Source organism: Melanostigma gelatinosum, assembly GCF_949748355.1.
Source record: "Melanostigma gelatinosum genome assembly, chromosome: 19".
In the NCBI taxonomy this organism is placed as follows: domain Eukaryota; kingdom Metazoa; phylum Chordata; class Actinopteri; order Perciformes; family Zoarcidae; genus Melanostigma; species Melanostigma gelatinosum.
Window position 1 is genome coordinate 14,671,388 of NC_136652.1, and position 22,452 is coordinate 14,693,839.

Consider the following 22,452-nt stretch of genomic DNA (forward strand, 5'->3'; position numbering starts at 1 on the left):
ATGAATGGATTTGTCACCTTCTATTCTCTTGAGCTCTATCGCTTTCATCCTTGTACAAGGGTCGAGGATTCATGTGTGTCCCAGTTTGCTCTGACTTTCTCTTCGTACCTCTGTAGTGAAGCACTAAAGTTAACAAGAAGCACCTCTGCTGTGGCAATGCCGCTGCGTTCACAAGGCAGTGGATTAGAGCAGGGCAGTGGAATTAGGTATCGCAGCCACAGAATACCGTCAATGGTTGACTGCATCGTCGTCCAAAGTTCAAATATTTTACTGCCGTCCTCAGTGACAACCGGCTGTAACGTAATACCTCAAACAAGGAGAAAGTAGAATATGAACAGAAAGCTGCATTTCATAGCTACATGCATTTCTAGAATAATTACACAAAATCATTTTATTGAATGTATTTTATTCCAGACATCACCACAGCATGCATGTTTTCTTTTGCTTTCCTGCCATCCGGTTTGTTTTTCCCGTGGCGTCCAGAAGGTCCTTCTGCTGTCTGTCATCTGCCTGATTCCACGTGAATGCAGCATTAGCATCATAAATGCACTGTCAGATGATATGAGAAATATAAAGTTCCTCATGATACTGGTTCTGTTGGAGATAACATTGTATCTATTCTTCGGATGGGTGCATTTTAAGATCGTATGTCTCCACATGTTTCACAGGATTTCTTATTTTGCATCTATTTTTTAGACTTTCCATTTGTTTCTAATTTGAAGTCAAGGCTGTCGAATGTTTTACTTTTTGTTTTCCCTCACCATGTCTTTGGTTTGAGTTTGTTATTTATGAGTGTAATACGTTTGTGTCTATGAATGTGTCTGAGTGGGAGGGAAACATTGAAAAAGAGCTTTGCCTTTTTAAGAGATGGCTGGCTGCTTATGGGACATAAAAAAAAGGACTTCCAGTCAGTCTGGCTGATGCTGACATAAAAGCCGTGTGGTGCTTTGAAGACATGGGCCTTTTGGGAACTGATGCCATGCATAAGCACTCTGTAGGGGGCTACTGTGCTGCTGCTGAGGCAATACAAGGCAATATTTAGAAAAATACAATCCTCTCCACTGAGATATTTTCAGATCAGTCTTTATCAAAATCCCCTTTTTGAATGTCCCCCGGACACACAAAGATATGTATAACATCTTGTATCGAGGGATAAAAACAATTGAAAACACAAGTCTGAGTGCGAGTGTGACAACTCGGCTGCTAAATGCGATGCACATTTTTTTCGACCGAGAGATCGGCGGGGAGACGGGCAGAAACGAGAGATGGAGACACAGAGGGCAGGAATGAAAGATCGCAGATAGTCATCATTATCTAGCTTCGGTCCTCCCAGTGGTGGAGCAGATCAATACAGGGTACCCAGCATGGCTCTGCTTTGGAACCAGCACCACACAGCCTCTCATTACTGCCTACACTCTCATTACCCCACACACACAAGCCCACACACTTTCACACACACCGCTGCCAGCGCATGCACACACACACACATGCATCGCTCACACTTGCAGACAGGCTTGTGCACACATTGTGTCGCTCTGTCAGGCGCCGTCAGTCTTCCAGTGCATGTTGCCCACACATTACGCCTCTAAACAAACATTTGCTCTGATTGGGTTTATTTGAAATAGTGTTGGCGTTTGGTTAACTGTGGTTTTAGAGCATTTGAATGAATCCAAATCTGTGACCTTTTGTGTTTAAAGACAGAAAAACACTCCAATAGGCTGCACAGATAGTCAGCAGTAAAGGGTTTTGTAGAGTAAACCCTTCAACTGCCCCCCCCCCTTTTACATGTCAGACCTCTCAGCCTGGCATAGATGTGTGCACACATGGACACGCACACTTCCAATCATTACAAATCCCAATCGCCAGGAAATTAGGTCATGATATTTACTGTGTTAACGAGTTTCTATTTTTGAATAATTAACGTGGAGTTAGTGGGATTCGAGGAGGGAATTGAGTCTCAATATAATCCTCCATGGCTCTAGTGAGTGTGAATGTGTTGTATGCGAGACCGGTTGATATCTATTCTGGACTGGTTGGAGGATAGATTCGTGTGGTGTTTGACTGTTTTTTATTTTTTTTTAAAGATGGAACAAATGAAAACAGTGATTTCATCATGACTGATGTGTAGGGGTTATTTCATATACAGTATATTGTGCACGAAGGAGTGCAGTACTTCTATGGGGGGGGGGGGGGGGGAAATGTCTGCTCTTTTTGGAGTTTTCCCAACAGCTCCTTCAGCTCTCGGGAGCAGATCAGAGAGTCCTCCAAGCCCATCTGATTTGCATTCCCTGTTAAGTTCAACAAGCCAAAGCCTGCTGCAAGCAAACAGTGAGGCAGAGTTCTGATTGTTTTCTCACTCTTATTACGATGAAGGGCAGCTTGTTTGTGGAGCAGTTTCATCATCTTTATTTTATCCCGCTTGATGCATCTAAAATCGAAGCCGTACGGCGCTTGAGAGTCACTCTGGGAGACTCTGATTCAGAAAATGCAGCTGTGTGTTTTGTGTCACTTCCTCACATACACACCAACACTGGCAAACCAGATGTTCTTCCGCGTTTTATTGCTAGCTGCCCCAGGAGAGAGGAGAGAGGAGAGCCACCTGCTGGAGGAGCTCTGCTGCTGGTGCACCATGGCCTTGAATATCTATTGCGAGCGTCCATCTGCTTCCCGTACCCACCATCCTGCTGTGCCACATTTAGACCTACATAACATGTGCTAGGTGGCACTGTGGCTCAGCCATTAGCACTGTCACCTCATATGAATAGAGCATCATCTAAAGCCACAGTGAAAGAGAAGGATTTGTGATGGTCACACTGCAAGACTATTTTAAATTCAAAAGGCAAACGTTAGTCCATCAGACCCCAGAGTTTTCTGTCTTATTAATGATACCAGGTCTTGATGGACTGAATGGACCTTTGTCTCCATGGATGGTGCCAGTCGCCATACTTGGGAAAACAAAAAGCACTGTGTCAGCGGGGTTCCTACAGTATATGCAACTGCAACACAGACACAGCAGCAGGGGCTTACACAGTTCCATAAAGGGCCCATAACCGCGAGTGTGAGCTTAAGTGATGGTGTCCAGTGTGTCTTCTGTCCATTGACCATTTATAGCATATAGTGGGACAATGAATGAGAGACATATACTGAATCAAGCTGATTAAAGATACATGTATGGATCAAGGCAGACATAAGAGCTGTTGCGTGTTGTCCCGTGTTACCTGAATGCTACGCCTCTCATTAGTTAGCTCTACATAATCAAGGCAGTCACATTCTCAGAGATTTTGTTTGATGTCAAATCAAATACAGGGAAGCTTTGCGTATTTCAGCTGCAGTCATCTTGCTCTCTCCACATACCCATGCAACATATTTTTGTCACTCCCCTGGTATCATAGCAACCTGTATGTTAGCAGTCAGAGAAGGCAGGAGATTAAAGGACAGAGACGAAGAGGACAAACTGGTGTAGAGGAGGAGCAGAGAGGGATATTGCATCTTCGATATAGATGACTGAGGTGGGGCTGCTATATTTGTGGCTGATATTTTGTGTTGTGGGTCATAAGTCTGCACTGGTTTTGGGAGGACATTGTTCCTTTTCTTTTCCTATTGAGAATGCTAAGGGAAGTTCTTATTGTCGTTCTTTGAAATCCAGTCAGGGTGTGAGTCAGTTTTATGGCCATTAGTATTGCAGACGCTGGTCCAAAACAGCAGTCTCAAGTTAATTCAATTGAATAAAGTAAGTGGATAAAATAACATTTTTACACTTCTGTATGTTCATTTCTAAGTTTAAAAGGAACATTTGAATATCCCCTCTGGTTTTCATTAGATACATAGTTTCACTAACCAGAGTGTAATCTTCCAATGAACGTGGTCAATAAAGATGGCTGCTTTCGTGGATGAACTAGAAGAAATATATGACATGAAACTGGGACAATGGTGTTGTGTTATGTTTGCGTTCCCCCACTGTGTTGCTCTCCTTTACACAGGAACTAAGTCCTGCTGTGCAATTTTGCTGAGTGAAGCCCACCCTAACCCCCTGCAGACTCGCAAACACATACTCGTATATGCACACACTCAGGTACACGCACACACACACACACACACACACACACACACGTATGGTATATACCTACTTACTCACGCCGTGCTGCACACGTCCATACAGCCCAAGGACCAGAGGGTTATCGTAACAGTATTTTCAGTTTTTCCAATGCTCTCAGTGAAGGAACTGATCCAAGCTGTTTCCCATTGGCATGAAATATGCATTAGTCCCAGCCTTTGATGTGAGCGATGAGCTGTGTTTTGTGTAAGAAGTCCCGGGGATATTTTCTGATACGTGCAGCCCACCAATTTTTTATCTTCATCTTTTAATTAAGAAGGAGAATGAGGTCTCGGAGAAAGAGAGCTAATCTTTATTAAATGGAATTTCTGGGCCACTGGGTTGCTTCAGGGGTGGTTACATCCCGCCAACAAACACCGCGAAGCCCCAGCTCCACCATCCATTATTTCTCATCAATTAACCTTGACAAACCACGGGAAAAGACCACACTGAAATAATGCAAGGCCTAACATGAACAGGGGGTTTACACTGCCTAACAATGATTTCAACTGCTCACCTGTTATGTCTCATTCTCTTTGAATAATGTCGAGCAAGGGTCTCATAGCTGACATAACCGTCTCCAGCTCAGGCGAGGTGCGCCTCCAGCCTGGCTCCATCTTCTGTAAGGACACGGCATTTTTTGCAGAGTGTCTGTGGGCGGTATGGGTATGTGCCCATATTGCCCGCACAGGTTCACCAGGAGATTGTGATTCCTAATCCCAGCACTCTGCTGGCTCCTGTGACCACCACTGGTCACTCTTATTGCCCCCTTTCCTGGCAGGTTGGCCTTCTGCTGTTCTATTATCCCTCTATCTGTAATTAAAGGCAGCCAAGGAGAACTGAGATGGAGGGAGAGAGGAGAAGGGCTCATAGGTGTCCATATTTCACACTGAGGCTAGCTGACAGCAAAGCTCTGAGCCTTTCCATGGCCTGAAGGGTGTGTGTGTGTGTAATTACACTGCTACAACAAGTCCTTAATGATGAAGTAGGTCGTTTGTCAGCGCTTCACAAAAGAAGGCTCATGAACACTTTCTGATCTGATTAAGACAACCGTGGTTAAGGTTACAGAAGACTGCTTTATGCGTTGACTCTGAATGCAAACATAGTCTGTCTGACCAAACAACCAATGTTGTCCTTTTTCTCTGGAGAGCGGACCCACTTTGTCACATGTGAAGGTACACTGCACCCCTGTCTTTGTGTGTGGGTGTGTGTGTGTGTGTGTGTGTGTGGGGGGGAGGGGGAAATAAAGATGATACTCAATAATTGCATCCTGCCAGAACATGCTAGGTCTGTAATATCCCACACTGCGAGCACACCCTCTTCACACTCATGAGGCTCAAATCTCTCCCCTTTTTTTCCATCCTCTCTCTGCGGTCCTGTCATTTTCATATTCCAGTGTTTTGTGAGTGTAACCCCATGCCAGGGCTTTGTCTGTGGGCCCACGCGGGCCAGAATTGGACAAGATTGGAACCTGTCGCGGTAATGGGGTCTCTGACCCCGTGGGGCTATCACACACAGTGTGTGTGTGTCTGTGTAGGTGTGTAAGTGTGCATATGCGCAAGTCTGTGCAGTGATGTAGTAGGAGACAAATCTTCCAATCGGACCTCAAGGGCACGGCTTAGCTGCCATAAACAAGCAGCCTTGGTTAGCAGCAAGGCAGTAGGTATTGATTCTTTTTAAATGGCTATCACATTACACTCATACATGTACATTGATTACACATCCTTTTGGTTGATATCCTTCGATTTGGTTTAAAAAAAAAAAAGCGAAACCATGAAGCAAACAACCATTTGTGTATTCTTATTCATCTCCTGAAGAAACAAAGCTGATTTAGAAGAGGCTATCCACTGAACGATTTCAGACTTTTACTCACATTCATGTAAATTGCTGTATATATTCTGACTGTGATTTATTATGTAACCCCAAACAGTCGGCTACATAACAAGGAACATCTAGTTTTCCAGGAACCTTTGGAGTCATTTCCTGGTAGTTTTAAACATCATCTTTGTTGCAGTCCATTGAAAGAACACAAAATGTCAGTGAACCCAGAATAAAACTCAACAACCATTCATTCCACTGCAGCCTAAACCACCATACCTTCCAGACCCAAGGCTTTACCAATGTACAATCTCAGCGTCTGCAAAATACACAACACATCATTAACTGTGGTCTACCACTGGTTATTTAATATGCTGGTTTTTTTTCTCTGAGTCTGTGAACTCCCTCACTGGGAAAGCCTTGAGGGTATAGATAGTTCATAATACTACTGCCAACATTGTAGAAGAATTTTACAACCAAAGTCGGCACTCATTCGAGGCTGAACTTAATCTTGCCTCTTACCTATTTCTTTCTACGTATTCACTCCTCAGCAGTTGGTGCTTCTGCTTCTTCTCTATTTCCTCTTTGCGAGCTGCCAAGGAAGTGTTGATCACTGTGACGCTCGTGTGCCTGGCGCACCGTGGGTGTAAATAATCCGATTTGTGACAATAAAGCAGCCAGTCGGAGAAGGTGGGAATTGAATGTTTGAACTCTCATTTGATTGGTCTGACATGCATTTCAGCGGGTAACACAGCATGCCTCCGCTGTTCTCATGAAGAGCAACTGAATTTCTAATTTGAGACAGAGGCAAGCGAAGATTAAAACGGATTCCCTGACTGGCAAAGGGACTCTTGCGGCGTTCCAAGAAGCACGCGTCCCATCTTTGCTCGATTTGGTGCTCGTGGTGTATGCGCAGTGAATGCATCATTTATTCATTCAAGTGCGACACGGCATTCAACAATGAAAGAGCAATTTGTAAGCTGGCAACCTTAGTGAATCAAAAAAAGATAAATCAACGTACAGCAAATGTATTTTTACAAGGCAGTTTTACACACAGATATAAATGTTACCGTGTCAAGTAAAACAATACTGAAGCTGTATCCCAGTTAGGGTTGTAATTGGGCCGGTGTCACAGTATACTGCGGTATTAGAATTGATGGTTATTGTACCGTGTACATTTGCTTATCTACTGTATTGAAAAAAAATTTAAATGACATTAGTGAATGTGTGAGTTAAAGGTACAGACAGGAGTAGTCTGGCTGTGCTGTTTATTATAACTATGTTATCATTCATTTCAGGGTTCATTGTAACTAATAATAATTATAGAAACAAAATAATCGTGTTATACAATACTGTTATCGGTTATCGTGCTGTGAAAATCTCATACAGTTACAGCCCCAAACCCAGCGGCATTGTTGAAATCAATAAGTTTGAAAAGAAGAACTCATACACACTTGATTATCTACAAACTTACAGCTTTGAGCCTTTTGCTTTGTCCAACAGAATGGAAACGTGGAAAGGTGAAGAGAAATAGCGCAGCAAGGTGAGAAATTGAGTGTTGATTTGTGGGCTGGATTTTGTGCAGCCTACGCAGGCACAACAGTTCAACATGATGAAAAGCAGTGGGATTGAAGAGGAAACTGCCAAAAAGAAAATAATGAGTGAAAGACGACTGATCTGACTCACTTCTACCTACAACTGCTCAGTGCACTTGGGTCAGGGATTCCCACTTCCTCGTGCAACATACAGGGTTATAGTAAGTAAACAGCGTCTCTAAGGCTGTATGAAAATATATTCCCTGTCTCAAATCTCTCTTTTTGGCTTTTAAAACGTACATATATATTCTTTTCAAATGTTTATGTTCAAATCTACCATGAATCAAACTCTGACATGACTTCCCTTGTGGCATGAATCCTGTAGATGAGATTTTATTCATCATTCTCATCAAAATCAAGGATAAAGGTATTGAACATTTTAATAAATGAGTTCCCCGGAGTCCGACAGAGCAGGACGTGGAGTGGGTTCAGCCTCCAGGCGTTCTTGAACAGATAGATGGGCAGAGAGCTTGATCTGTCTTTATGCGCTTTTAATTACACACGGCTGGCTGGGCTCCAATCCCCAGAGAGGCGAGGTAAAGCACGCATCAAGACCAGCCACTCCGATGGCAGCTCAGTATCACCCTATACCTAAACACCCTCGGGGAGGGAGGGGAGGGAGGGAGGGGGAGAGTGAGAGGCGGGAGGATCACAGGCACCTCTTTTAGGGCCGTACAGGGTTAATTCAGCAGACACGTTCAGGAGAGCCACGGGCAGCTGTCGATCATTCATCAGTATTTTGACTGACGCACCGTGAAAACAACCGTCGATCAAGCCTACAGGTTCCTCGTAAATCACACCCGGCAGGCTCACAAACCCAATATCATGCATTCCACACCGCACTACCTCACATATAATTCCTTGTGTGTTTTAAAACGTACGTGTTCTCCAAATATAAACCCTGTCTGAAGTTATTACTTTCTAAGGTGAAGGAATAATTTGGACATGCGTTTAGCTTTCCATAGAAAGTGACATGTTTTGGGCTTTTTTTGCCTCCTGATTTTGATCCGTCAGCGCTTGATCTTGGTGATCAGCTGGCAGACAGGCAGCTCGAGTAGATGGGGAATGTGAGAAGACAGACACGGCGCACAGCTCGATCTACTGTGACTGATTGATCAGCTGGGTCAGGACATTGGACGAGGCTCACACGAGTGTGTTTCTGAGTTAGCTGCCAATACTCACACCATACGCCTCCTTTTCTGCAGACTGACTGCGGTCATTCATCCGGACATATCGACAATCACACATGAATCCACATAGATTCACAGCCTCTCTCTCTCTCTCTCTGCCTCACACACACAGTTACTCTTCAGACTTCTTTCATCGACACACATTTCGACAGTTCCGAACACGTTGAACGGCTAGAGCCGAGGGGATCAGGCTCCCTCACAGAGAGACCTTTTATGTATCACAAACCCTTGATTCACATGACTCTCACCTCCCTGAGCCCGCACTTCACTGCGAAATGAATGCTGTAACCTCCAGGCAATGTCAAGGCGAAGGAAACGTGTCAGCGCCTCCCCCGTGAGCTGTTCCTCGCTCCGGCTCTCTCCAGTTAATGATCCGAGCGTGGAGAGCGTTTGCCTAAGCCAGGCCTGGCCAGATGAGCCCAGAGGAGGTGGTTGGACGAAGAGGAGGATACAGACTGTAATCACAGGCAATCATCAGCTCTCTCTGTGGATTTTTGATACTCTAGACTGGACTGCTTGGCCCCAAAACCTGTGATTTGAGCTGCGAGGTAGAGTGAGACAAAAGGAAAAAGCAGTGGGGATGATGATGGCTATGAGGACGTATAACATAGAGTACACACAAATGAAAGATTCCAGTGATTTATTGTATCACAAATGAAAGATTCCAGTGATTTACTGTTGGCAAGAATAAAGGGTCAGTCGTCTTACAGAGAACTGACTTGAATGTTGGAGGAAAAGAAACTTTCGAGGTTAAGAAGTGGATCCAAACCCAATGGATCCAAAGTTGTAAACAGCCACATAATACATTCATGCAAAACCTCAACACAGTTAATAATGTGGGATTCATGGTGTCCACAACCGAATGGATGGTTCGACTCCGGAGGCATATTCGGATTTTGTTTCCTAGTTACTCAGTGATGGATAAACGTGCCTGCTAGCATGCAGTTTGATTAGCCAAGCTTAGCTCTGCTGTTTCCAACTACAGAGGGTCACTTTAGCTGAACGATGTTATAATTTGTATGTTGAAAAAGAAGCTTACTTCACTTTGTTTTAATACATTTGTTAACATTGTGTGAGCACAGCAGTGTAAGAGAGTTGGCATGCAAAGATGCTCACAATGACAATACACCGTGCTGATGTTTAGCAGGTATAATGTTTAGCTTAGTTTAGCATGCTAATATTTTGCACAGCTGAGGATGGGAACGTCATTCGTTTTTTACAGGAATTTGGTCATTTAAAAAAAGACGATAATGCCGCTGTATAAAAAGTCAGGAGATCGCCAAAGTTATTACAATTCATCCCGATTGGGACCAAATTGCAATGCATTGCAGCTTGACGCAGTGGGCCAAGGCGTTGTGGCTTCTCGACCCTCCAGGCTAAATCTAATAGAGTTCTGCTTCCTCCAGCTCGCCTGTCCCTCTTCATCAACACACAACCAGCCCCCACATAGCCTGCAGCACTGATGCTAATATGGAATACAGAATGGTTGTTCATTTCGTTTTTTTTAACAGCCAAGCTTGCTGGTGCCACACAAAGCGAACAAGAGCACTTCCCCACAGCCCTCAGTCTGATCTGCTGGCCTTGATGGGCAAAAAAAAGAACCTCTGCTTTTATGACTATATCTGCATGTGGGCTCTGCCTTTGGAGCTGTAAACTTCTACATTGTGGTGCGTGTCGTGATACTGTGTGAGAGAAAAAGCCTTGGACCGTTTGTCTCGAACCCTCAGTCCTACGTGCTCCGCGGTTGAGTCTGCTTGTCTGCTTTCTACTGTGGTCTTTCATCACGTTCACTCCCAGTTCTGGCATGCCTGCCAGTATGGTATCTCTGTGGGTGTGTGTAAATGTGTGTGCATGAGAGTGTGTGGAATCGACCAGAGATGTTTATTGCCATCTAGTGGCAGAATGCTAAAAATCTTTCAGTGGGGTCAAGGAGATCAAGCATACAAAATGAAATCTATGACAAACAGTGACACGTATTGTTTTGTAAGCACTGTTCATATACAGGTGTGTGTGTGTGTGTGTGTGTGTGTGTGTGTTTGTGGAGGTGGGTCTCATTAATGAAAGTCCATATTCGTGTAGCAGGTCAGTTAGGTCAATGAGCGAGCGCTGATTATTCTCCAGTCCCTCTGTGTGCTGCCACTTGTTACACATTTGCATATAAATTGCTTTAAATGTGATGTTGCTGCTAAATTCTTTAACCGCCACCTTTTTAAAATTCATGAATGCTTTTGAATTTTGTCTGGCACGGTTGAGCCGTCATAAACTTCTTTGATGCATTTTTTAAAAAAAACCCGGCAGCTGTGCATGTCCTTGTGCATCGGCATTGAGACAGACATTTTGTGAAATTGTCTCTCTTTTGTCTCTGAAAAGCTCTCAAGCGTTCCATGTCCTCTATCTCTCTTTCTCTTTCTTTCTGTGTTCAGACTCATTACCCGGTCTTTGCTAACAGATGGTGAAGGGAAACATGTCCCTGTGCGTATGTCTGTGTGAGCATGGCTGTCTGTGTGTGTATATATATATTTAGATATCGTATATCTAGTTATGTCCAGTCACAGTGATCAGTATTCTGAAACAGTCTGAGGTCACTAGCTAGGATGGCAGGCCTGTCACCTTGTTCTGGGAGGGCAGGGAATATTAAAAAAAAAAAAAAATTCAAAGTGGCACCTTCTGTGCATATGCAGAAGTATATTGCATTTAACCCCCCCCCCCCCCCCAGTTTCTTCAGCTGTATTGCAGCCCAGTTAACCTGTTTCTCCTGACCTTATCATCGTTGACATGGACATATCGCAAACTCGGAACAAAAGCCCATGCTCTTGGGCTCAAACAGACAAACACACACACACACACACACACACACACTGGTGCTCCTCTCTAGTGTTCAGACTTTAGACAACTCTTGTTCAGTGTTAATTTGTGTCTGCTGGTTGATTGTTTGCCTCAGGAGGGGCAGGGACGGTGCTTGGTGCTAAAAGCAATTCAATGGCCTATTTACATTCTGCTAATTGATTTGGAGGGTTTTGATGAGTTTTTCTCTCCGTGTGTGTGTGTGTGTGACACAGAGAGAAAGAGACACCTAGAGCTAGATGCAGACTAATAAATCTTCTTTTACAAACAATTTAATGAGCAGTTTCAAAGCTTAATCATGCAAAGCAACAGCGCAGCGATGTCATGACGGAAAACAATATTCCAAAAGTGGAAATATTTATTGTGTGAGGTATCAGTGTTTTTGTAACAGAAGCACTCTTAAGAAGGACTTCTCACTAAATGGCATTTGCTAAATATAATCAGGAGTCATGACACGCTTTGAATTGTTTTGTGTGTTACATCATAAATTATAAATTAAACTCGTAATAAAACCACTGTAGCTTGCACGGTTACGCTCAACAGCGGTGACCTGCACATTCATGCTGACAAAGCCTATTCAGCAACAGTATAGTGCATCAGCCTCCAGCAACAGTGGAACACATGGAGTCCTTGATGTCGGCTTACAGCATAGATGGCTGTAACAAACATTTTATGTGTCTGTCCACGTATGTGTCTTTGGAGCGCACGTACATGTATTGCCTACTTTTGATACATATTCATGTTGTAATGTTGTACAAGAGCTAACATGGAAATGCTGGAGGGTTTCATTAGCAGTGATAAAGGCTCGTGTAATTGTAAAATAGTCAAACATGATTACCAGTGACTGATCCAACCGGATGGTTTATTCGAAAGTATCCAAAACTCCCTCATTAAACATATTCATACACAGGAAATACGCTGTTCAGCCACTTGAACTAAGAATGTTGACCGCATTTTCTCAGTGTTCCCTCATCAGTGTCCATGCCTGTATGCTGCCTGTTTATATATTTTGTGCACACTGCACATCCTTGAGTCTCTTTTGGCATTTTTTTGGGGCGGTAATTCCTCCACGGCGTGTTGACATGAACCATCACTCGATGTTTCCTCCTCTAAATGTTGTGACAGCAGGTCTAAACAGGATGCAGGTCAGCTGTACTCGTGGTTTATGCGAGAGATATGCAGGTTGGCCGGAGTGTCGCTGGACTGATGGCACTCGCTACGCTGCAGAAGGAGCTGCAATGAATGCTGCACAAACCCAGTTGAGCTCAATTCGTACTGTCGATAGGCTGAGGCAGAACGTATGCATTTCCATCAAGGTGTTTGGTTGTGCTTGCAAGTCTGTTTTCCAATCAGCTATGCTTCGCACAGCTCTGCCTGTGATTCGGGTGAAGATGAAGTGCTTGTGATGGCTGGTAGTGGTTAGACGTGAGGTTGGGTTCAATTTAAGGGTTGTGGGTTCCTTATAGAACTAATAATCGCGTTTGGATTCTCTGATTAATATTGTGAAACAAAGACATAAAGGCTTGCACTGGATATGGCTGGCTGGCTTGAAGGATGCTTATTTTCCTGATACAGAAAAGGGCCTAAATAAGCGTATTTTTCTCATCTCGTCACCCTGGAAATGGCTTTGCTACATCACAACATTTAGTGAAAATGAGCCCAATATACCGAGCAGTTCTTCAACTTGCCTCCTGCTGTCTCGTCTGTCAGCAATCCTCACCAGCATTGGAAACTAGAAGTTCCCGCGGTCTCTACACGGTATCCGTATCACTTAATTAGATTTTTTTTTTAGGAGTTGCGCGTCAGCTCCGGTTGTGGCTTCTCTGTATTTTGACTTATTAGCTTGTGTGCTTTTTTCATGTCCATGATCTGTTTCCTATTTGCCAGTGTGTCGGCTCACCGTCAGCCCCGGGTCTGGAAGAGTGGTGTACTTTATGTTATTTGGTTTTGTCAGCACGAATGACTCGGTGAACCGTGTCCCAGAGGGTGGATTTTGGGATGAGGAGAATTTCCTCTGGTGCCTATCCAAGCCCATGTCTGTCCTCCCCTGCTCCTCCGTTCCCCTCTCTTGCGTTGTTTCCTTTTTTTCCCATCTCTCCTTCCTCCTCTCCCACGACCTCATGGAGTCCTTAGGAGTTGCAGAGTTCCAAAATGGGATGACTTCTTCCCCCCTCTTTCCCTTTGGTCACTCTCTCCTTCTCCTTAATTCAAATTGAAGAAAAAGAACCTCACTGCTGAGTGACTCATTCAAATAATTGTTGCTTTTAGCTGTATCGGGTTACTCTTTTTTTCTTCCCCTCTTTTTGCTTTTCTTCCTTTCCCCCAGTACAGTGTGGTATCTGGGCCACTTGGGAATTCGGGCCTTTGAGCGAAAAGGCAGAAAAAAACGTGTGACATCAGAGACGGAGAGAGAAAGAGAGGGAACCAAAACCTGAGAAATTTTCTGCTCTGTTTCTGTGATGGCATGCATGACCATTACAGACAAATGAGTTAATTGGAGATTGCCCTTCGTTTAGCAGCCAGCTGGGTCACTTTGTGCATGTAGGTGTGTGAGTAAACGTCTGCACTAGGTGTGTCTAGGTGGAGGTTAAGTTTTTAATGGAGTACACCAAGGACTTATTAACAGAGACGACAAAGAAAACGCTACGTGGGTGTGTTAGTATGTGCGGGAGACAAAAGAGACGAGAAGTGAGATAGGAAAGGAAAGGGGAGGGGGGGGGGGGTAAGAGAGGAAGGCCAGACCAAGTCCATTTTGAAAACAGGCAAGAAATGCGAGACTTGCTGGAACATTTTTGGGGAGAAGGGGGAGAAAAGAGCAAGACGTGGAGCGAAGGATGAGATCCCTCCCCCTGGCTATTCCCAGTGACTGTTGACTATCCTACAGCGAACCCTCCCGCTCCCTCCTCTCCCTGTCCCATGTGAGCAGCAGCCTGATGACTGGACCTCTCTGTGCGTCTCCACTGCGCTCCGGCAGACATGCATTGTTCTCCACTGTACACTACTTGTTGCTCCCATTCTCAAAGAGTTAGTCTGTGTTAGCTTCGCGGAAAAGATCGACTGGGAAATACTTGAGCTGCCTCGCGGTGAGTACTGACATTATCATTTTGGGCTTTTGTCATGAGAGGAAAAAAAATGGTCTCATTTGTTTGCTCTGTCAGAGATTTAGTGTCAGAGTTTGATCAATGTTGAGGCGATATGTGCAGTCGCAGATTTCTCAACGAGAAAGTCGAGACACCTTTGTACAGAGTGAGTTGGCAAGAGAAACGCTCCAGTAGCGAGAGCCTATCCAGCTCTCCCTTTCTGTCTGACTGACTAGCTCTCTATTAACTTAATACTCATGCAGTGTGGGTGTGCTTACATGTGTTTTCCATTGTGTAAAATGTCTAAAGTCATTTTCTGCCATTATTTGTCTGTCCTCTCCCATCTTGGTACGCTTATGCGTGTCAATCAAATGGAATCGTTGGCTCGCTGTGTTCCTACCCACCGGTGTAAATGTGGAGGATTTAGCCGAGACAGAGGGAGAGGAAAACAAGGAAGGTGGAGAAAGAGAGACGCTGGCATACTGCTGCATCACCGTTTGTCATCACTCTCTCGGGTCCTTATTGATTTCCTCCTCTCCTGCTTGCTGAACGAGAACAATGGCCTCATGCCTGGCCAAGACCCCGAGTAAATACGCCAACTAAATATCAACACCAAATCTCCTGCAAGATGTTGTTCATTGATTTGCTTTATCGCCAGATGCACACACACACACGCATACAATGTGGCCCTGTCGTCTAGAGGGACTCTTTTGTTTGGTGGGCATAATTGTTTGTGTGTATGTGTCTAAAGGCTTGTCCAATAGGTCTTGGACAATGAAGTCTGTCACCAGGGGATGTGGATTTCTCTCTCGCTCTCTCTTTTTATCCCCCTCTTCTTTTCCTGTCCAAGTCCCCCTGCACATCTGGATCTCCCCACCAGCTGACAAGGAACAAGGGAGCGGATGGAGGGAGGCATGGATGGGGGGAAAAGAGAGGCCAGAGAGGGATAGAAATGGTAGGAAGGGAAGTTCGCTCAGGCCAGAGTTCCCTTGTTGGACTTCCCCCAATGCAGGAAGGAGGAACCTCACAATGTCATTGTGAATGCCCAATGTGTGAGAGGAAACAGAAATGGGAAGAACTCCCAGACACACCCACAAAGACACTATTAAGTTCACATGTGTGCACATAACATGCAAATACACCCAGGGACATGAATGCACACACATGTAGTTGCACAGAATCTGGAACTTACACAGACTCCTACAGATGTCAGTGACAGTGAAGCCAGCATTAAGCCCATTGGGCGGACTCGTATGCTGCTGTGGTATTCAGCTCAAAGAGGAGAGTGCTGGTGCTTCATGGAGGGCTTTGGACATGTCACGTTTTCAATGGGAATTTTTGGCTTTAGCTGTCAGAGCAAGTCCTGTTCTCTGTCAGTCTCTTTACCTTTACCTTTCCGCTCATCAGTGAGTGTCTGTCCATAGCCGGACTCTAATGAGACTCCCTACAGTTGAAACTATAATGAAAAGCTCTACTTTAAAGAGAATCCCTTGGCATTTTCTCCACCAGATGAAACTGCACATGCCAGCTGCTGTTGCAGTGCGCTCCCGGGCTTGGGCGGCCACTCCTGTGCCTGTTTATTCATGCCAGGGCAGGGCTAAATGCCATGGCAACAGGTGTGTGTTGACATCATTAGCGTTGAGCAGTAGGCGAGTCGGCGTGGACATACGCTTATTTAAAGGGGTGAAAGTCTCGCTCACATTTGCTTCTGCGGTTCCCGTGCAGCGCACGTAATCTGCAGAGGGATCGTTTTTGGGCTGGCGATGATTGGGACAGTGATAAAACACTCGCCTTCATTGCCTCGTCAGCCTCCAAGGGATTGTTTGACTGCGCAGTTTCTGCCATATGTGCATGTGTAATTCAGCCTCTGTCAGTGCAGCTGGTCGGTTTCTGTCTTTAACGCTGCTTTTCAGTTTATTTCTGGCTGTTACAAGCTAAGTTGTACTGTACTGTATGTGCGTGCTAGCCAACAAACCAGAGTAAAGAAGAGTGGCATGCGTTCAACTGAGTAACAAAGCTGTAGTTTGTTTTGGTCAGGGTGATTGCATTCACTCAGCATGATGTCCACACAGTGTGTACTACAATGTAAAAAAAAAAAAAAGAGAGAATCCGACAGACGTGGAGCCAGATAAAGACCATGGCTGATGACAAACAAACCACCGCACTGGGACAAATGAAATGTATGAATGAATGTACATGAATGTGGGAAGCATTGAGCAAACCTAAAGACCCTTACAACAAACAGTTTGTTCACTTCGTAACGTGTAAATCACATGTTGCAACATACCTACTAACTTGAAGTAAAGTGAAAATGAGCAAACTAGAAAAATAGCTTCAGCATATCAATGGATTTCACTGACGTATTGATGAGTCAGGGCATTCTATAGCAGCCATCGGGGGTACTTCCTCTTTAAGGTCTGCATGTGTTTGAGGAGAACAGAGGTTCTCTCAGCTTTGAGCTGGACTGATTACATTATGCGAGGAGTCCGGATAGGATTTTGCTGATCTTCCTCTCTCTCTCTCCTCCCCTCTCTTATTCATCCAGCCTCTTTTATTTTTGGACAGTCTTCAGAGTATTACCTTAAGCTGATCTGTCTCTCGTTTTTGATCCCCGACCTATGCTTTTTATGTTTCTGCTCTTATCTCAGCACACATGCACCCTGCCTCACACACACACACACACACACACACCTACACACACACACACACACACACACACACACACACACACACACACACATCTCCATTGCTTTGAATCAGAGATTTGTCAAAGTCAGCTTATTGCTCAAAACGTCTGTCTTACATTCTCCTCCCGTGAGGGGCGTGGCTTTGGTGTCTGCGAGACAACACAGAGAGGCCACTGTTCAGAACAGCACTGAAGGCTTTTCTCGATGGAAAAGATGTTTGTCACTCCTCTCCTGACTGGCTTTGGCAAGAGTTTGAACGACAGCTGGTTCGTCCAATCACCTGCCAAGTAATGATAGCTTCTCAGATGGTTCTGTGTAACAAACCATCTGGTGGGTCAAGTTACCTGAAAGCTACAGTTGGTTCCAATTGCAGAGAGGCATTTGCCCTGTTCAACATCGCTGAGACATATTTGTGCACGGCGTCCAGCTTCACGTGTAGGATCCAAGACATGACAGACTTATGGACACAAACATCGAGCTTCACTCAAATAATCTGCTACTTAACTCGGCTGCATGCAAGTTTGATCACAATGTCACTCTTAGAATTAAGTCAAGTCGGGCAAAAAAAAAAAGAAACCATGGCGGTAGGTTTTTATGTGCTGCTGCTGCAGGCCCATTATGAGTTTAAAAATGTCCTCTTGGATTAGGTATTAGAGTGAATAAAGGTGCTTCTGCAGTGCTATATGTGGATTGCGTGGGCGTGCCAGTGGCACCCAGAATACTGCTGTCATTGCAAAGGATCTGTCGTTTGCTCAAAACCTATTCAGTCTACAGCCAGATTCCTTTTGACAGGTTTGAAACTCTGCACAAAGTCTGAGAAGTTTTCAACATGATCTCACTGTCATCCTGTCTACAGAAGTCACGCGTCTCTCTATATTTAGCCATTTCCCTTCCGGCTATTCCTGACACGATATGCAAATTGTGAAGTGTAAAAATCAATGCAAAGTGATATTTTTATACTGAAATTTAAATCTAACAAAATTAGTGATTGAAGCTTTTGTTTTAAGCTGAATATATACACATACAGGTGTAGTGCCTTGCATGCCTGATTCTTTGTAAATAGTGAAGATTATCACTACCACTCCACATGCTCACCTTTTTTTCTCCTTTCGTTACAAGCTCACACGACTGTGTCATCTCCGTGGTTCTGCTGCTACTACAAAAGCTGGCTTTAAAAGCTCATTCAATCTATTTTGAAACGAGTCAGAGGCCAGATATTGTATGAATCTCCCAAAAACAAGTCCAAGTGTTGAGTATGTCACAGGTTACACATCATATTGAGATGAGAGGATTACAGCTATTATTGGTGAAGAAAGAACATTCCCTGATTATAGCCCGACTGTGTGTGTGGATACAAAGAGCTCTGATGACTGCTGGCACCGCCGCCCCGCTTCCCACTACACCAAGCATTGACTGGCACAGCAGGGGGACAGGAAAGGCTGCAGGCGTACACACTCGTTCGTACAGTACCTACATGCAGGCGCACATCAAACCCAGTGATTAGCACTCTGTCGGTTAATCTCATGCTCTACTGTCAGCCCACATTTCCATTTTTTTTTAATCAAAATGTAACTTTTATAGAGTTCTGTATTCAATACAGAACACAGGCAGCTTTGTGCTACAGAGCTAATATTTAATTTATTTGTATGTTTAATGGACGATAACCTTCTTGAATGATGTTGTATAGCATGTTGCTCTATACACAATAAAACAGCAATAAACTTTGATGATCTCTCTTAACACCACGCGCCCCCCCCCCCCACACACACACACACACACGCTTTTTTCCTGTTTGTGTTGCCGATGGCAACAGCTTGACGAGGATCCGTGGTGATGTCAGCACTGATGTACGAGTGTTGGGAGTGCGAGGGGATGACCTCAGCAGAGGGGAGGTCCCGGAGGACTCGTATCAGCTGCAGCCAGCGCTCGCCGTCAGGACTTTCTCACACTCGGCATCTGTAGGAAAGCTGCCCATATATATATATATATGTATGCATTCATTCAGTGAGTGTACCCTCCTGTTATGAAACAAGCTGGAATGGTCAGTTGTGTATGCTGTAATTTGAATGGGGTGTAGTTTCAGGATTTCCCGTAAGTAAGGCTAGTGGTTATGCTCATCAGCCTTGGTTTGAGGCTTTTGGCCTCTGGCACATGTGTCCTGTGGACAACATAAGCAGCTACTCATGTTATGGTCTGTTGTTGGCCACAATATATTTTCGTTGATATTAAAACCAATTCGATCCAGCTCATCACTTTTCCCTCAGAATGGCAGCCTGCGTCCAGGTTGGCAGAGGGGCTGTCCAGCCCTTGCCTCTGATTTAAGCAACAGTCAACCCATAAATGAATGGTTGCCTCTTCCGAGGAGAGCTGTGCTACCAGCCATGGATGGGTGAATAATCATAGGAGCACCGACCACATCCATGGATACAGATTAGGAATGTGCCTACCCTACGTGTCTTCTAGGCACAGGCGAGTGCATGTGTGCTCATGTGTGCATGAACATATTCATGTGTGTTTAAGTCGTGAACTCTTATAAGGGATCAAGAGCCAGGAATGAATCATGGGGTGAATTCATTTTTCTTCTCTGAATTCGCTTTTTATTAACATCTCACTGAAAGGTGGGTAGCTTATTAGCATGGAAGGGTATCGTCCTTTACACCAAATCAATTTCATTTCAATAAAGTTCCAATTTATCATGAAAATACCCCTCAGTCGTCCAGTCCAAGAGCCTTTGTCAAAGTTACTTGTTAGCATGTTTAAAGAGAAACTTCTTAGCAGGGGTTGATTTCTCTCTTTGGGAAAACATGTTTTGTACCCTGTGGCACATTTTGTGAGTCAGATCTAGTGAGGTCTTATGTGTTATTGCTGCTTTGCCCCAGGGGGAGCTGTTGTTCCAGCTGTGGACAGTAAATCCCCGTCCTGTCGTGCCCCCTGGCTCCATGAAGCATCCTCTTGGGGCACCCTTTGTCTTCTCTACTCGTCTCTCAATCAGAGTTCTCCTTCATCTTTCTATCTTTCAGTTATATTATGTCTCAGGTCAATCAAATGTGTGCCCTGAACTTTCTTCCTTTTTTTTGTTGTATTCACTGACAATGGCCGTAGTTTACCCACCTTTCATTCTGCCATGACGTCATACCTAAAAACCCCAGGCCACAGCTGTAAACATGTTTCCACCACATGTCCTGCTTTTCCGATGCCAGTCATTTGTGTGCATAAACAGACTGAATCATAAGTCTGGTTGAGGTTATGACTGAGCTAAAACCCTGGAACTAGACAGTGTCTGAGCTGGGCTGACTTCATTCTACAGTGAAATCTCAGATGCATCGCAGTGCCTCCGCTCTCCCCGTGCTCTATCCCTGTAGATCTCGTTGAGCTTCGGTGTACGGTGAGTAAAGCCTTTTGCCTGCTTCACACATCAGCCAGCATTGATATATATTCATGTCAGGGAAAGTATCAAAGTAGAACATATGACAAGTGTTTGTGTGTGTTTGTGTGTGTGTGTGTGTGTGTGTGTACCTGCAGGGCGGTTGTCTGAAGATCAGAGGTTTTAAAAAAGCAGCCTGGTTATATCAGTACGCTTAAATCATCTTTCATAGTAGCTTGTCTACATCTGTTGTATCTCCAGGTGTATCTGTATCGTGCAGATTTGTTTCTATACCATTACATGTGACTCTGTTGATGGCTGTCAATGATGTATTTCGTTGAAACAGCACCACACTGCCTACAAACTTGCTTATTGTACATGAATATGGATTATTAACTCAAATGTATTCTGTGGGCCTATATTCAAGCTGTTGGTGTTTCGGTTGTTATGGTTACACCAATCCTTCATCCTACGTTTACTTAGCTCCACATCCCGAGCTCCCCACACACAGCAGACTCTGGGATCAGAGCCAGAGAAGTGAGATTACACACACACACACACACACACCCTTGGAAATACCCCTGCCCAGCTCAGAATTCAGTTTTTTTAAATTCCCCTTCAGATATTATATATAGGGGGCTATACAATGTTATGCTCAGATACCAGGTATGTGCTCTCCAAGCCATATGTGCTTGTATTTGTTTCTGCTCTGAGATCATCATGACCAGATGATCTTGCATCTGTCCCTCTATATATTTCAGGCTTTGACAAGGAGAGACGGAAAGAAAACAGGCAAAAGAGGAGAGAGAGAGAGAGTAATTGAAACTGGTGTCCTTGTGTCCTCCAAGACACAGCCCATCTTGTTCTAGCCGTATGTTTCCTGACTGACCGTCTCTACTGCCACTTATGTCATTGACCAAATGTACAAATGAAGTGAAGCATTGTCTTGGAAGTGTGGAAGGTCCTGATTATTGTTCTTTTCATGCATCACTGAAGAGGAGTGGAAAGCGGTGCGAGCGAATGCCAGCCAGAGTAGATCCATACCTGCATTCACGTTGCTGTTGTATGTCGAGATAGTGCAGAGCGAGGGGAGGTAAATACTGCATTGGTCTGGGCTAAATGCCAGCTATGCGCCACAGGATGTGGATGTCTTTTCAGCCACGGTGGGCTCAGCACCAAGCCCTGCAGCAGCATACACTCCTGTACCAACACAAGCCTCCTGTGAGGTGTGTGTACGTGTCTGTCCTCCAGCACCCCGAGCTTGTAGTCATCCATCTGACCATCCCTTCCCTGCCCGATCATTTTCTCTTTCTGTGTTTTGTTTGCATGCTTTGCGGTCTGTCTGATCGATGCAACAAGGTCTCACGTTGTCCCCAAACATTCAAACAGTTTCTAAGACTCATTGAACTTATCGGAAGCATATATCATTGTACAAGTTATGTATTGGGCACACAACAGTTGATGGTTGCAGCTTCTTAAATTGGAGGCCTCTTCAAGGTCGATATTATTGTATATTTTGTCCCCGATTTTTACAACAGCCATTATTAACGAAATATAAATTCCATTAAAATGCATTCAAGACAACTGAAGTGACGTTTCCCCCCCCCCGCATGAAGACACACGGAGTCTGAACACGGCATCTACTATTTAAGAATGTGTCCTTACCTCAGGCAATTTTACTCACCCTGAATTTAATCTCAGTGGGCCCATGAACCTCCATACTGCTTCTGGTCCCGCTGAGTCGTCTTGGCTCCGGAGAAGCTCCACTCGTCCAGCAGGGT

The 22,452-nt window shown here is 44.6% G+C and overlaps 1 protein-coding gene across 3 annotated transcripts in view; it reads left to right on the forward strand.

Moving 5' to 3' along the window:
• The window catches only part of sash1a (SAM and SH3 domain containing 1a), a 140,809-nt gene that overhangs the window by 62,324 nt on the left and 56,033 nt on the right, over window positions 1-22,452 (forward strand). The window contains exon 1 of one of the 3 annotated variants that reach the window (XM_079290761.1): window positions 14,560-14,623. The exons of the other annotated variants lie outside the window; for them this stretch is intronic. The gene's annotated coding sequence lies outside the window, so the exon portion shown is untranslated. Of the gene's footprint in view, window positions 1-14,559; window positions 14,624-22,452 lie in introns of those variants that run through there. 3 annotated transcript variants of the gene reach the window in all.